Source organism: Tachypleus tridentatus, chromosome 10, assembly GCF_004210375.1.
Source record: "Tachypleus tridentatus isolate NWPU-2018 chromosome 10, ASM421037v1, whole genome shotgun sequence".
Classification (NCBI taxonomy): domain Eukaryota; kingdom Metazoa; phylum Arthropoda; class Merostomata; order Xiphosura; family Limulidae; genus Tachypleus; species Tachypleus tridentatus.
The window spans coordinates 152,016,736-152,032,209 of record NC_134834.1 but is presented as its reverse complement, the minus strand read 5'-3'; the positions used below and the strand labels follow the sequence as shown (position 1 = coordinate 152,032,209).

The following is a 15,474-nucleotide window of genomic DNA, read 5'->3' as shown; positions in this document are numbered from 1 at the left end:
GTTCCAAGTTCACTAATCAAGGAAATGTGTGGAAAATGGGGAGAGTTACAAAGTTTTGTGGAAAAATGTCACCCTGACAAAGCTGTAGCAAACTGCAGCATAAACCTTTTCAATGAAAATGCCATGTCTTACTTCAGAAACATTTTAAAATGCATGCAGAAACAAACCTCATTAGACAAGTATTTTGTGAGAAATAGGTCCAGTGAGTCTCAAGCAAGTTGTAGCAGTGCAAAGAGACAGAAAAGAGAAAGAACCCCAGAAGAAGAGTTACCTGTCATTTTTATGGAAGGTGACTCCCCTTCCAAACAATAATAACCCTCCTACTCTCCACGTTCCTCACCACTTTTCACTTATGCCATCAGCTCTCCTTAGCACAGGTAAAGTGCAGTTAAGTTTTCATGGATTAAATTTGAGAACTGAGGTACCACTGTATTTCATGACCTGAACAACTGATAAATGGAAACAAGATAAAACAAAATGATTGCCTTAATTCTGAACTGGTTAAGAAAAATTTGGAAGTTCAAAAACAATAAGGCTCCTGGGCCAGATATTTCCCCAAAAGTTTTGACAGAGATTAAACCTTGGATATGTGAGCCACTCACTACTTTTTGTCAGTCCATGAATAGTGGACAGGTACCAAAGGATTGGAAGTTAGCTGATGTACCTACTCTTTTCAATAGAAGTGATAAAAATTGTTCTATTAATTATAGACCAATTTGTCTTACACACCAGTGTGTGAAAAGTTTTCAAAAAGTCAATTAAAAGATGCTTTGCAAAAACAAATTTTAAAATCTAGGAAAAAAATCTAGTCTTACAAATCTTTTGACATTCTTTGAAAAGGTTACTGCTTATGCACATGTGAGTAAGGATGAAGATTCATCTAGATTTTCAGAAAGTATTTGACAAAGTGCCACATAAAAGGCTTGTAAAGAAACTTTAGTTTTGAAAATAAGTTAACTAACTATATAGAAGAGGGGCTTCATGGAAGAAAAAAGAGGGTTCTTTACTTAAAGTTCAATCAAGCTGGATTAATGCCACAAGTGGGGTGCATCAGGACCAGCCATGTTTCTTTATGAATGAAAAGAAGGAATAGTATGTACATCACTTTGTTGATGGTATAAACATCTTGGGTGTTCCTGGCTGTGAAGAGGATGTTGTCAACTTACAAAAGGATTTAGACTGTTTGAGAATTGGGCAAACAAATGGCAGAGGGGTTTTAATTATAATAAATGCATGTTAAGGCACATGGATTATCATAATTTGAATTGTAAGTATAATTTGGATAGAAATAACCTTAACTGTGTCATGAAAAAAAATTTTTGTGTAACAGCTGATTAGTCTCTAGAGCCACCCAAGTAGTGAGTGCACTGTTGCTAGTAGTAGGCCAAACAGGAGTTTAGGCTACATATGCAGAAACACTGAATACAAGTTTAAAGAGGTTATTTCATTATATAGATCACTGGTTAGGCTACATTTGGAGTATTATACTCAGTCTTGTAGTTCTTACCTGAAGGAAGACATTGAATTGTTGGAAAGGGTTCAAGAAAAGTTAACTAGAATGGTGCTTGGGATGGAGGGGTTGTCATACAAAGAGAGGCTGAAAACTCTCAAATTGTTTTCTATTGAAAAAACAAAAAGTTTGGGAAGATACAAGTCAGGTATTTAAGATTGTAAAAGGAATTGGCAGTGTGGATGCATCATCTTCTACATATTTAACAGTGATAACAGTAGGACTATTGGACACAAATATAGACTTTGGCAAGGTAGGAGTAAACTTCAGATAAGACACTTTTATTTTTCTAATGGGCTGGTTGGCCTTTGGAATGGATTCCTTCCAGAAAAAAAAGAATATGAATAAGGACTGACATTAATGTTTTTTTATTTAGTTTTGAAGATGGAACAGCCAAGATGGACAAACAGGTCCCATGTTGTTCCAAAATAGTTATGGTGTTAAATTAAATCGACAACAGTGGTTCCTAAATGTTTTAAAAACACTATTTGTAGTATCAAACTAAATATACTACAGTAGTCCCCAACCTTTCTTATTTCACAGACAAAAAAATATTTAAAACCTTACAGAGTATGCTGACCTGCATTTAATTAAGTTTATAACCTATAGATACGAACAATAGGATGTGGATGGTGATATAGTGTTGTAAAAAAACAAAACAAAAAACTTTAAACATTTAGTTTTAATAATTACATATTTATTGGGGAAAAGTTAACATTTTAAAGTAACATTACATTATTATTTTAACTACATGTTTATGTGCATCAGTTGGAACCAACACTTTGGAGAAGAACTACGCATAACTCACGATTGTACAGTTTTGTCACACGCGGATTCCAAACTAAAGCTTTGACTTTCATTGAAACATCACTGTTAGATTGAATAATAAATTAAAAACATAATACACTTGTACAGTCACACTTTAGACTACCACAGTATTATTTCAGTGCTATCTTACTTTTGATTTTTATATTCAGATTTATTATTGAATAATGACCTAACCTATATGTTTAAACTGTTATAACTGTTTGTATCTGATACCACACTTTTGTGACAAAAACTGAATGAACCAATTTCCATGAAATTCAGTAAAACCTTCTGTGTGTTCTCTAAAATAGAAGTTTAATGGATAAATCAATTTAAGGAATGGTTCAAGTTTTCCAGGTATTTAAATTTAACTAAGTAAACTTTAAGCCTAAAGTTATTTTAACACAAATCAACACATTGGTCTATTTGTACTCAGTATGCAACAAATATCAGCATTGCAAGTTTACAAAGTTAATGTTGACCCATAGAAAGTTGGATGAAAGTCAATTTAATGTGAGAGATTGCAAGGGTTTCTTGGCTGATGGCTTACCCACTAAACTAAAACAACACAAACACAATACTCCATCATCTTTGTGAAATCAACAAAATAATTCTGTGAAAGGTGCAGGCAGATCTGCTAGTTTTTCAATAAACACAGCTTTGGAAACAAATTCATACCTATTAGCAGAGTGACTTAAATAATAGGATGTAAATATATGTTAAGAGAATGCCAAAAATCAATGTAAAATAAAGTATTATTATGTTACTTCTAGTGTGAACACCTTTAACAAGCTGGCAAAGCATGATATTTATTCTTGTTGTAACACATTAGGCCTATTAGATGCATACAGAAAATATGTACAATCACTATTAAAATGTATTTTGCAGGAATATAAGTATACTACTTTTAAAAATTTACTTTCAAATAACAAAAAATAGTTACAATTTTCGAAGTAACTGTTATATTAAACAGATTACTGGTGTACCTACCCTGTTTATTGTATTAAATATAAGAATGACACTCTCTCTCAGCGGCACGTTACTTACTTCTGCTGAGGTCCCCACCACAATCACAATTTTGAAGTCAAATGCAAAGCAAATCCGCATTCATTCATTGACCTTTATTCGTTTACAAAATTTCGATAAGAGGCTATGAGAGAGAGAAAAAGGGTAGCATAAACAAATAATTTTAAGCTATAGCAGCATCGTGCCATCAAATCACCGAATTTTGTGCAAGTCCGTATTATACGCTGTAAGGTCGAAATTCAACTTAACTCTTACGCAAAACGGCAGATGGCAATTCTGCTCGTACACACGAACGGTAAGCCTCCAATCAAACTTCCCACTCACTGTAGTGGTATCACCCAGATCAATACGATAGGTTACAACCACCTGGAATAACAAATCGAACACCTCCGTCGTGGCGGTTCTGTAACACGACAGTAACCTTTCATAAACACTGTGGTTACAATCTAACTGTGGAAAATAAGTTATATAAATGTAATACAACATTTAACAATAGAAAAACATTAATGTTCTGCAACTTGTTATAACAAACTAGAAGCGTGACCACAGTTTCCTTAAAAAATGTATACAATCCTACTCTCTCTCTTTTCTGGTTCCGTATTTCGATATGTAAAAAAATAATGAATTTATGAAAAAACAAAAACCTTAAGTCTAATTTTTTGAAAACAAACCAAGAACCTGTTTTAAACCAGGCCTTCCTTACGGACGAAATTTTTTTAATTCCCAGGCAGGAATAAATGAGCCCATATGAGTAACCATTGTGGAGAGCGCGATAAGCCTAGGTCTTATTCCACCCATCCCTCCTCAGATATTAAAATTTCAGACGTAAATATGTACGTAATATCATGTACAATTTGCTTAATATATCTTTATGAATGTGATACCTTAGTCACGTTATGACAGTGATGTACGAAATCTACCACCAACAAAATTAAATATTGTACTTTTTAATGTATCAAACGTGAAAAACAATCTACTTACAGACATCGAACCACCCCGAAAAACAAAAAAGTAGGGTAAAATACATTCGCCGATTTTACCTTAATGTCATTGTACACAATAAGTATTACATTTAAACCCTAATCTTTTCACGTACTTTATTTTATGGTGTACAACATATTTTTAGGCTAGGCCGATTTGATTTTTCATACACATTCTAATTCTGCCCATTAAAAAGCTTTAATAAAGCTAGAATAAATTTTAGTATTCCACGTTTATATTTCTAGGTTTTTCTTTGTCCAATTATAATAAAATGTTTCAGAAATGTTAAGATTTCATTGTACATCATTTCCTACAGAAAACATGCAGACGTCAAACTTACCTTTTTCAAGGCAAATTATTTTTTTCCTCCAATAGCAAATTCAGGACTGCTACTAGCAATATCATCTTTCTCTAAATTCAACTGTAACTGTGTTGTAATTATTTAATATATTTGGTGATCATAAATGTATATACAATTTGTTAAACTGTCACATTTTCTAATTTAACTCATTTTAAATATATAAATGTACCATACACTTCCACTTTTTGTGCTACTATAACTATCATAGTTTAGTTTCACTTAAATTTATTCTCAATTCTGTGTATGTGCAGGTTTCACACAACACCATGAGTAAGTCGTTGACTGTGCAAAGAGATTATTAATAGCATCCTTCAACATTCATAAAGAGGTGACAACCTCAACCTTGTTTTAATGATAATGAACAATCACTTAGATAGTACTGGTCACTCTGGGTAAATGTGACATCTCAAGAACTAACAAACATTGGACTTAAATCGTCTCCAACAGGATACCAAAGAATAAGCAGTTAAAAAAAATCCAGTAAAAACAATAGTCTGTTGTATATTAAAGCTACAACACACATACACTGTGCTTGTTTTTAGTGTTCTAACAAAGAATGAACATTTTATTTTGCATCCAGTCTTGTTATTCCATCTAACATGGCAACTCAAGAAGTTTAGAATTACTTCATAATTGCTACCTCAAAGACACCTCCTATTATTAAGCAGGCCTATCCCTTTTCCATTCTTTTTGGATATACTACACAAGTTTTTACCTAAGTCATTATTGAAAAACACAACTAAAATACTTGATTTATACTGAAAATGATGTACCCAGACAATGAGCTTTTAAATTAATGTCTACAATGTCGTAACCCCCACCTATACTAAATATCTTATTATGAAAAGTTATAAAGCTAAAAAAAACTAGCTTTGGAAGGAAATAAGTCCAATGGATTGGTTAATAATAAAAAAATTAAGAGCAGAAACATGTCTACAGTTTGCATTATTTATATTTTATTATCTCCAGTGGTCAACTACTTAGGTACAATATTTCTAACCATGCTACCAGTAAAACTGCACTAATGTGAGTACAATCAGTTGGTCCTTGTACTAAAAGCCCTGGTAACCCATTGAAAAAATCATTCTCTAATACTCAACCTGGGTGTGCCATACAGCTAATAACATAAGGTTTGTAAAACCTCTAGTATTGAAAATCTTGCAAGACAAATTACTTAAATTCATATGTTTCAGTTTTAAACTATAATAAATGAAATGTGTTGGGACTGAAGCAGCCAGCAAGGCAAACAGCAAATCTTGGTACATAGCAGTATGTACCTGCACATAAGTATCAGTTAGGGAAAACAAGGATATAGTACTGAAATACTGTTCTTCAATTTTAAGAGTGGCAATTTAATAACAATGTGAAATTTGTATAAAGTAACAAACTCAGTAAATTAACCATAATTATATAGTGTATGATAAAGCAAATAGTTGTAACATCTTAATGAAATTTTACTTTAAAATGATAGGCAAATCTAAATATTAAGAGAGAAACAATGCACAAACTTTACATAAATTTTTATCAAAATTAACAGTGTCAAGTTTAACATCCAACTCTTGTTAGGCCTAACCACTAAGTATCAAACTTCACAGAGGCAGGTGGTTAGAAGTACCTAATACAGACTTCACACGACTTGAGGAATGTTTGGAACATTAGAACCGGATTTAGTGATTATTTTTCTATCTAATAAGGGAAAGGAGTGGTTGAATCACCTTTGGTGAGCCAGAAGTGTTCTTGAAGTGCTATAATGTCTAATTTAATGCACCAGATATTTTCAACAGTCCCTATTGGCAAGACTTCCATTTCTATATTATAAATTTTTTGCTTGTTAGTTATTTGTTCTGTTACTGTTACCTCAGGGTTGATTTTACAGTGAAAAAGTTATTAACTGAGACATAAATAGGAACAATTTCCCTTAGTATTATTCTAAGGTACATTTTAATTAAAATTAAGCAAACAAACCTCTTAACATATTATTGTGTTTAATTTCACTCTAAGTTTCAACATGTTCTAGATAGTTTGCAGACAATCTTGAAAAAATTAGCTCAAATTTTGGTATACTTTTAACACTGCATATTTTAGGAAAATTTAATTTTTTTAAAGGTAAAATATGTTTGTTTTTTGAATTTCTGCAAAGCTACACGAGTGCTATCTGCACTGACCATCCCTAATTTAGAAGGGAAAGATTAGAGGGAAAGCAGTTAGTCATCATCACCCACCTCCAACTTTTGGGTTACATTTTCACCAATGAATAGTGGGATTGACCATAACATTATAATGCCACCACAGCTGAAAAGGCAAACATGTTTGGTACAACTAGGATTCGAACCTGCAACCCTCAGATTACAAACTGAACACCTTAACCCACCTGGCCAAGGTAAAAGAGCACAACAGTTATCATGATGGAAGAAAAAAACTGTTGTGGAGAAGGATTTAGGTGCAACGATAAAAATATATTTGAAATTGTTGAAAAGTGTAAATACAGTTCTAGTACCTATTCAGAGAGTACAAACATCTATTTTTATAAAGCCTTGATTAGGTCCCATTTGAAGTGTTGCATTTACTTTGTCCTTTTACAGTAGAAAAGACATTGGTTTGCTTTAAAATGTTCAAAAACAAGATACTAAAATAATTCCTGGTTTGAAACATTTAAAAATGCCTTAGAGATTTGAAATATTTTATTTGGAATATGGAATAATTAAAACATCTGATTTATATGTTTGATATCTTTAGGAGCTTAGACCCAATGAACAGATAAAGATGGAAATAATATCCTGAATATCAAAATAAGTATAAGCTTTAGTATTCTGTTGAAGGTGCACCTATAAACCATTAACAAAAATACATATATATAAATGAAGTATTGAACCTTTCCTAAATGGGTCTTGTGGCTTGTTTAAATTTGTCCCTAACTCCATCAACTTTTCTCCAGTGCCACAAGAACAGTCAATTCATTAATGTGTAGGTGTGGTTAACTAATGTAAACTTGGTTTAATTGGCTATAGTTTTAGCTATACCAATGGATATGATTGTGATATGCAAAATTTGTATCAAGCACATAAAATAAAATTTAGTGATTGAAATCAACACAAACTTAAGGAATAGTAGTACACAAATTTATCATGCTGTCAGAAACTGACATAAAACTGTAGCACTGGCCGAGTCTACTATTCCCGAATTTCAGAAAATTGTAAAAAATTTCACCTCAGAACAATATTTTAGTTGCATTTAAATGTGTGTTCTAGTTAACGAAAGAGAATACTGTAATTACCAAATATGAATGTCTGACAAGGGAACTCGGTTGTCCCTCATTTTAAGGCCTAACATGTGGAAAAAAATACATACTGTCCTGATAAGTCTACATGTGAAATACTTGAATCAGCTGCTAGTGTTATTGCAAAGAACTTTATAATAAACAGCAGATCCCTTCATGATCATTTTATGTGATCAAAACATGAAGATTAGAATTAAGAAGTTGGTATAAACAGTAAGATTTTGAACCTAGAGTCATTCAAGCCTTCAACGAACGTTTTGGACAATTTAGAGGTTCACAAGACAAAGCTAGTCGTGAAGACCTTTCCAGATGCTATGAATTCAAAGCAGTTTTTTTCCTTTAAAGTAATGGAGCTTGGTACTGATAAAACCAAAGGACAAGTGAAGATGTCATTGGGTGCATGCACAGGACAAAACACAATGGTAGTGATCTACCACTGTATTGCACATCCCACAACATTAGTAACATTCCAAGCAGCAGATAAAATTCTTTACCCAGTTGAATACCAAAGCATACTGACTGATATACTCTTTTTTTCAAAGCATCATCAAATCATACCACAAGATTCACAGTTATTTCAAATTTGTTCACTGAATAAACACTGAAACATTAAAGAGTTCCATGAAATAAGGTAGCTGTCAGTCTATCTTGCTGTGAAAACTGTACAAGTGATAAAGACTTTTATGTTATTTTTTCACATATTTGAGGAAACACTATGTAACAAAATTTTTTACTTTTTCTTGTTCCTGGGCAGAAAGCATTATTTCACAATTGCTTATGTCTAAAGTAAATGGAAAAGACTTATGTTTCTCTGCAAACTTTGTTTTTGTGACCTGGGTAATGAAATTTTCAAACTTACCCATTTTCAGGACATTCCAGGTAGATTCAGTGTTAAGTAGCTGATTGAGAATTTTCAAGAACTTTCCATAGTAATATATATAGGTACTCGCCAATCATCACTTCAGTTTAGTTCTAGCTAAGTGAACACAGAGACTGATCTGATTTTATTAGAGATGGCATCAAGAAACTGCAAGAATTCTGCTATGTATGTGGCCAATTTATCAAGACAAGAGCAAAAAAGTACTCAGTGACATCCTCTAACATTTGAAACCTACAAGGCATACTTGGGCATGCCTGTTGGGGATCAAGACAAACCTCAGACACCTCATTTTACCTGCAAGTACTGCAAAAAAAAACAACTCCAGAAGGTAAGACGAACAATTTTTATTTGCTTGAATAGTAAGATTTTATATTACACAAATTTTAGACCTTTTAAAATTTAAATTACTTTTATTTTTTTTAAATTTCCAAAAGTATAGAAAAAATATCACAAAATATTTTGCAAGAACCTCTTACACATTAGTTGTGGATGAAATAAATTTATTTTTCATAATAACAATTTTATTTTGCTCTTTTGCAGGATGGTCCAAGAATTTGGAGTGAACCCATTGACCACTCAAGCAATTGACCATTCCAAATGTCAGGCTGGCAAGAATGCATCTGCTGTCATGTATCCGGACCTTCCATCATCCATCGCCCCAATGCCACACTGCCCTGAGCTCCCTGTACCCACTCTGCCAGAGAGAAAGCAGCCATCTTCAAAAGAGAGCAGCAAATCAGAAGAGGAGGTAGATGTTGAAGATACAGATTACAATTTTAGAGGTGAAGCTGGTGAGAGAAAGCCATACTACCCCAATTAAAAAGACCTCAATGGCTTGATTAGAGATCTTAGTCTAACAAAGTTGAAAGCCGAGCTTTTGACGTCTACGCTAAAGGAATGGGATTTGTTAGATAAAAGTGTGCAAGTCGCAAGTCAGGGGAAGCGTCATTGACATTTTTCAAGCTTCTTCACTTGTCAAGATAGGTTCTGCTTCTGCCACAATGTATCCAGTCTGTGCGAGGCAACTGGAATTGCCTTCAACCTGAACGAGTGGCACCTCTTCACTGATTGCTCATCCAGAAGCCTCAAAGCTGTGCTGCTCCCTAATGGGAACAAGTATCTGTCTCTTCCCCTGGCTCTTTTGGTGCACCTCAAAGAGGAATACAACAGCATCAAGACCTTGCAAGAAGCCTTGAAGTATGATAAGTATGGCTATAAGGTTATTGAGACTTCAAAATGGTGGCATTCCTGATGGGTCTGCAAGATGGCTTTACCAAGCTTCCCTGTTATCTTGGCCTTTGGTACAGCAGGAACACCACAACATACTACAACAGGAAGTACTGGCTGAAACGGACCAAGTTCTCTGTGGGGAGGCACAATGTAAAGTGTGAGCCACTAATGGACCTCCAGAAGGTGTTGTTCCCACCACTGCATATAAAACTATGTCTTATAAAACAATCTGTTATAGCTCTTGATAAGAAGTCTGCAACCTTCAAATACCAGAGACTTTTTCCCTAAGCTGTCTGAGGCAAAGATCAAAGCTGTTGTCTTCACTGGACCACAAACAAAGATCCTGGAGTGCACAGAATTCTCCAAGAAACTCAGTAGGAAAGAAAAAAACTTGGGGCAAGTTTGTCGCAGTGGTTCAGGACTTCTTGGGCAATCACAAGGCTGAAAATTATGTGGAACAGGTTGAGGTTCTGGTGAAGAACTACAGCAAAATGGGCTGCAGGATGTCCCTGAAAGTCCATATCCTTGACGCTCATCTTGATAAATTCAAGGAGAATATGGGAGCATACTCAGAGGAGCAAGGCTAGCATTTCCACCAAGATATACTGGACTTTGAACACCGCTACCAAGGAGCATATAACGAAAACATGATGGGAGACTATATTTGAGGGCTGATAAGTGAAAGTGATTTACATTACAGTTGCAAATCTCAAAAAAGTACTCACTTCTAAACATTTTTGTTCCTTTTGTATAACTTTAGTATAAATAAATATAAATCTTGATTCATATGTTGTTTTATTCAGACCTTAAGGAAATGAAAATGTGCAAATTTGCCCATTTTTACATAGAAAATAGGTTAATTTCTAAATTTCATTATCCAGGTCACAAAAGCAAAGTTTGAAGAGAATAGTGGCCATTTTCTGTACTTTTACAACACAAGCAATTAAGAAATAACACTATCCAGGAACAAAATTTGTGTTACATAATGTAATTATCTGGTGATATGATGATCTGCAGGTAAAGGACTTTTGTATCTTTGTGCTATATTTTGAATATAAAAATATATGAAAAAAATAGCCTAGGTTCCTGTTAGTTTTGTAACAGAATTGTTTGTCATTAGCACTAATGGAAGCTGATATGTTACAATAATTTAATTTTAAAATTCCAGAAAAATAAAATTGTGGACAATGGGTTTAAAATTTCTGTTGACTAATAAGTCTTTTTGATACTTACAGGGAAACAGCTGAAGTAATGAATGAATTAGGGTTAAAAACTAAAACATTTCCTATCTAAATGCCTTTAGAACATTCCTCAAACCATGCCTGGAAAACTATATACAGCAATGTTTACCACAAGCTTTTAGTAAACATTACAAATGTGTTGTCCACAAAAATATTATTACTGTTAATTGAGTATTCTACTAAGAACTGTTTTTTGATTTACTAAACAAGTCTAAGTCAAACATGACTCTTATGGTGATAATGCAAATACTTTTTTTCATTTTTTAATAGTTTCATATTTTTTCTCTCATTTTTCTCTGACTAAAGCAAAATAATCTGTAGAGAAAGATGAAAAACATGTACTAAATTAATAAATAGGTTTTCTTCAGTTTGACAACAAACTGCAACATCAAATTACAGCTTCAGCTTTTCACAACTTCATTTTACTACCATACTCATTTTTATACCATCTTAACAACTGCAACAGACAATATAACAGGAAGCTGTAGCATAGAGCATTTAGGATGAAGGAAACAGAAGAAACATGTATATGTTGTTTGGTGTACCTTGTGTTGTTGGGGTACAAAAAGAAATATTTTTTCTTATTTAACCTAATGTTTTTTTTTTTATTTTAGTTACTTCTGTTTAAAAAATATACAGAAAAAAATAAGACCTTACCTAAGCTTTAGGTCAACCTATAGTCAAGTTCCTGCTTTCTTAAGCCTTTTTTGTGACCATCTTGGTTATACAATAAATAATTCAGGTAACTTTCAAACATACATTATGGAAAATTAAAAACACATGGCTGAATATAATTTAATTAGCTTTCTGAATAATCAATAAATACCTAGAAAATATCCTTCCTTCTCACATCATTGTTTTTGTCTCAACATACTTAACTCTAATGAAAAATTTATCAACTTTTATGGTTCAAACAAAACAGGTAAATCTCATGGTATGCAACTTGCTCTTTCTGTTAGTTATAAACAATACACTAGCAAATATCAAGGAAAATAACTGACATTTTCTTGTAAGTCAGGATGTAATAACAACAAAAAATGATGTGGATTTCACTTTTTCGTTCATACCATAGTAAACCAAGAATGGAAGCTGCAAGTTATTTTAACTGTGAAATGTCTATACTGTGTAATTTGTGTGTCAGACAAGTAAGTTCATGGAAGAGTTGAAAGAAAACCTAAAATAGACAATCTGGGACAAAACAGTATCAGATTACAGAGCAGGGAAGAATAATTTATTGAAAAAGTTAAATATTTCCTTTCAAAATTATAAACTTAAATCTTACATATTAAAATTAGAATTATAAAATACATTTTAACACTAAGTTTACTAATATACATTAAATTAACTTTTGAATACAACTACGTAAAAAGGTTGCAACATATACACTTTAGCCCCTACCATACACACAGTATTAACTGCTGCAATCAGATGCAAAATATGTTTGACCACCTTTTACCTACCAGTTTGAACCAATTACATACGGTTAGGACTTATTTCCTTTGCTACTTTTAATTTATTAAAAGTTTCACTTTATTTTCCATCCAAGGATTTAATTAACTAATGTCTTTTTAATTTTATACAGATAATTTGACAGTCATTAAATCAGTGGTTCCCAACCAGGGGTGCAAGATAGCGTTCCAGGGGGTTCAAGATAACATTTGTTTTGGCTACCTTTACCTTTATTCTTAAATAAATAATTACTGTCAGGGGTGCAAGATTATATTAAAATTTTTTAGGGGTGCGGGGCATAAAAAAGGTTGGGAACCACTACATTAGATGATGAACATGTATATAAAAAAAACAGTCACTTTACACTATTAGAATGTTTCATGTAAAATATTACTTAGGCTTATGCTACATACACTTGAAGTTGAAATTCAGATATAAATTGGTGAAACAATAAGAATTTGTTACAAGACTCAACACAGTATCTAACCTACATAAAAGTCAGCCTGTGTCAAACATCACACTTAATTTCTCTAAACAGGTATTGTAAAAACGTTTTTGATTTTTCCAGATGAAACAGTTTCATTCCTGTTTAGTTTCTACCATTCAGATTTTAGTGAAATGGGACTTTGTACGTAACTTAGTGAGTGTTGGTATAATAAACCTAAAATCATGACCCTAAAGCCATGTATATAAAATTTATCATAAAATTAAAGCTAAATTATGCTATTTCCTGTTGTAACTTACATCATCAAGCCTTTTTATTTCAACTTTAACCATCAGAGACTCATAAATCAAAAAAATATTTTTTTCAGTTTCGTTCTCTATATACATTTCATTTTATACTTTTAACATACAGACTAACAACATCAGTTTATACTTAAGTTGCAAAGCAATATGACACAAAAACCATTCTTGGATGGTAGTGTTTCCAGAGAGCAGTTTAAATCTGATTTTTACAAAATATTACTGGCAATCATCATTCTATGAATACGCCACAAATTTCACAAATAATTCTGACTGGTTCACAAAAAATATGCTGACGTTTAACTTTCTCGACTGCACTTTTCTGTTTCTTTGTTGATCAAGCTCGATTTGGCAAATTTCATTTTGGTACGAAACGTTAGATGGTGGTGGCAATACTTGCCCCGTCAGTTTTGACGGGCTATACGCTACTATAGATTATAATGCGTCTTACCGATTTTACTTTGACATACTAAAATACACACAACATTTTAAAACGCTGCATTGTTTTAACAATGTATTTTATAATGCAAAATAATATGATTTATATTTTTAACCTTACCTAATAATCTTCAATTCCACGAACCCTAAAATTAAAAAGTTAACACTAAATTGTACGACGTTCACGGTGACTGTATTGCCCACTTACGGGAACCAACAAACCGTCTCTAACGGCTCACGTATCGCGATGGTTCTTCAGAGACGTTCAGCATGGAAAATGTCACTAAATTATTCAGATATAGAAGTCACGAAAACAGTGGCTATGAAAATACCTCCTAACTTTGTGATTTTTCTCAAACATGCGAAATAAATAAATAACATATATCTAGTTTCACACACTCAATTCATCCTCTGAATCATAACATCCATAATCAGGGTGCGGCTCTCTTGCACAAAAGTTTGAAAACCCCGTAGTCCATAAATAAAATAAATTCACGCATGGGCAAATAATTATTAGCCATAAAAGCGGGAATTATACATCATTTAAAATAAATTTTCAATTAACCTTTTTTCCATTTTTTTTATATGTTATTCTTGATGTTTCGACGCAAATTACAAAATTAATATCTGCAATCTCTCTACCGCGACAATTTCAATACTGGATTTTAGCCTTATAAATAATTAAACTTTAATTATTACCTTGTGGCACAGTTGGCTTATAGTTGAACTCCCGTGTTAGTCAATTATACACCTTTGCGCTAAACAACTAAAATAGAATTTAAATATAACTTCCTATTCCGATAATCAAACTTGTCTTTAATTTCGTTACAAATAACACTGACACAGAACACTCAAAAACAGTTCGACATAAAAATATAATACCGTATTCTGTGAAGATAAGTTAATAAAATCATAGCAGTAGAGGTACAACCACCTATTTTACTGGTTGGTTCAACTCCTTCAACCACAGGCCTCCTTCCAAGCCTATTGAAAGCTTCTTGAAAAGGCTAACAACAGTAGTTAACCACCTCATGAAACTTAGCTAAAGAGACTTAATGGGCCAGGTGGTTATGGCAATCGACTCGTAATCTGAGGGTCGCAGGTTCGAATTTAAATAAGCCTTAACACCTACAACAAAAACGTTGCATATATTAGAAGGAACACTAGGATACAGACCACAGTATGGGACACAAAATGTGTTCCATTACACAAAGAATAATAATATGTACATATTTTTGTGAATATGGGATCGTAACGTCGTATTGGTAAAGTATAAATGAGTATAAAGTATAAATCCAACAGTCCCCAACGGGTCAGTGGCAAATTCATAGAGTAACAACGTTAAAATTTGGCGTTCGAATCCCACGGTAAACACAATTCCAGATAGCTGATTTCGATATTTGCGGGAGGTATACAGCAGCCGTGTTCTAATGTTAGACTGGACGACTATGACGTATCAAACGATTATAAGGTAATTATATTTTCTAAAATTGAATTGAAAGTGCCATTTTTTCTATTAATTGTTGATCA

The 15,474-nt window shown here is 33.0% G+C and overlaps 1 protein-coding gene across 6 annotated transcripts in view; it reads right to left on the bottom strand.

Moving 5' to 3' along the window:
- The window catches only part of LOC143230650 (guanine nucleotide-binding protein G(I)/G(S)/G(T) subunit beta-1), a 65,605-nt gene extending 51,168 nt beyond the window's left edge, over window positions 1-14,437 (bottom strand). For 2 of the 6 annotated variants that reach the window (XM_076464532.1, XM_076464528.1), the window contains exons 1-2: window positions 14,066-14,409; window positions 3,593-3,746 (exon numbers count right to left, since the gene is read on the bottom strand). The gene's annotated coding sequence lies outside the window, so the exon portion shown is untranslated. Of the gene's footprint in view, window positions 1-3,307; window positions 3,542-3,592; window positions 3,794-14,065 lie in introns of those variants that run through there. The other 4 variants (XM_076464531.1, XM_076464527.1, XM_076464529.1 and 1 more) reach the window with 4 other exon arrangements.
- Window positions 14,438-15,474: the final 1,037 nt, after the last annotated feature.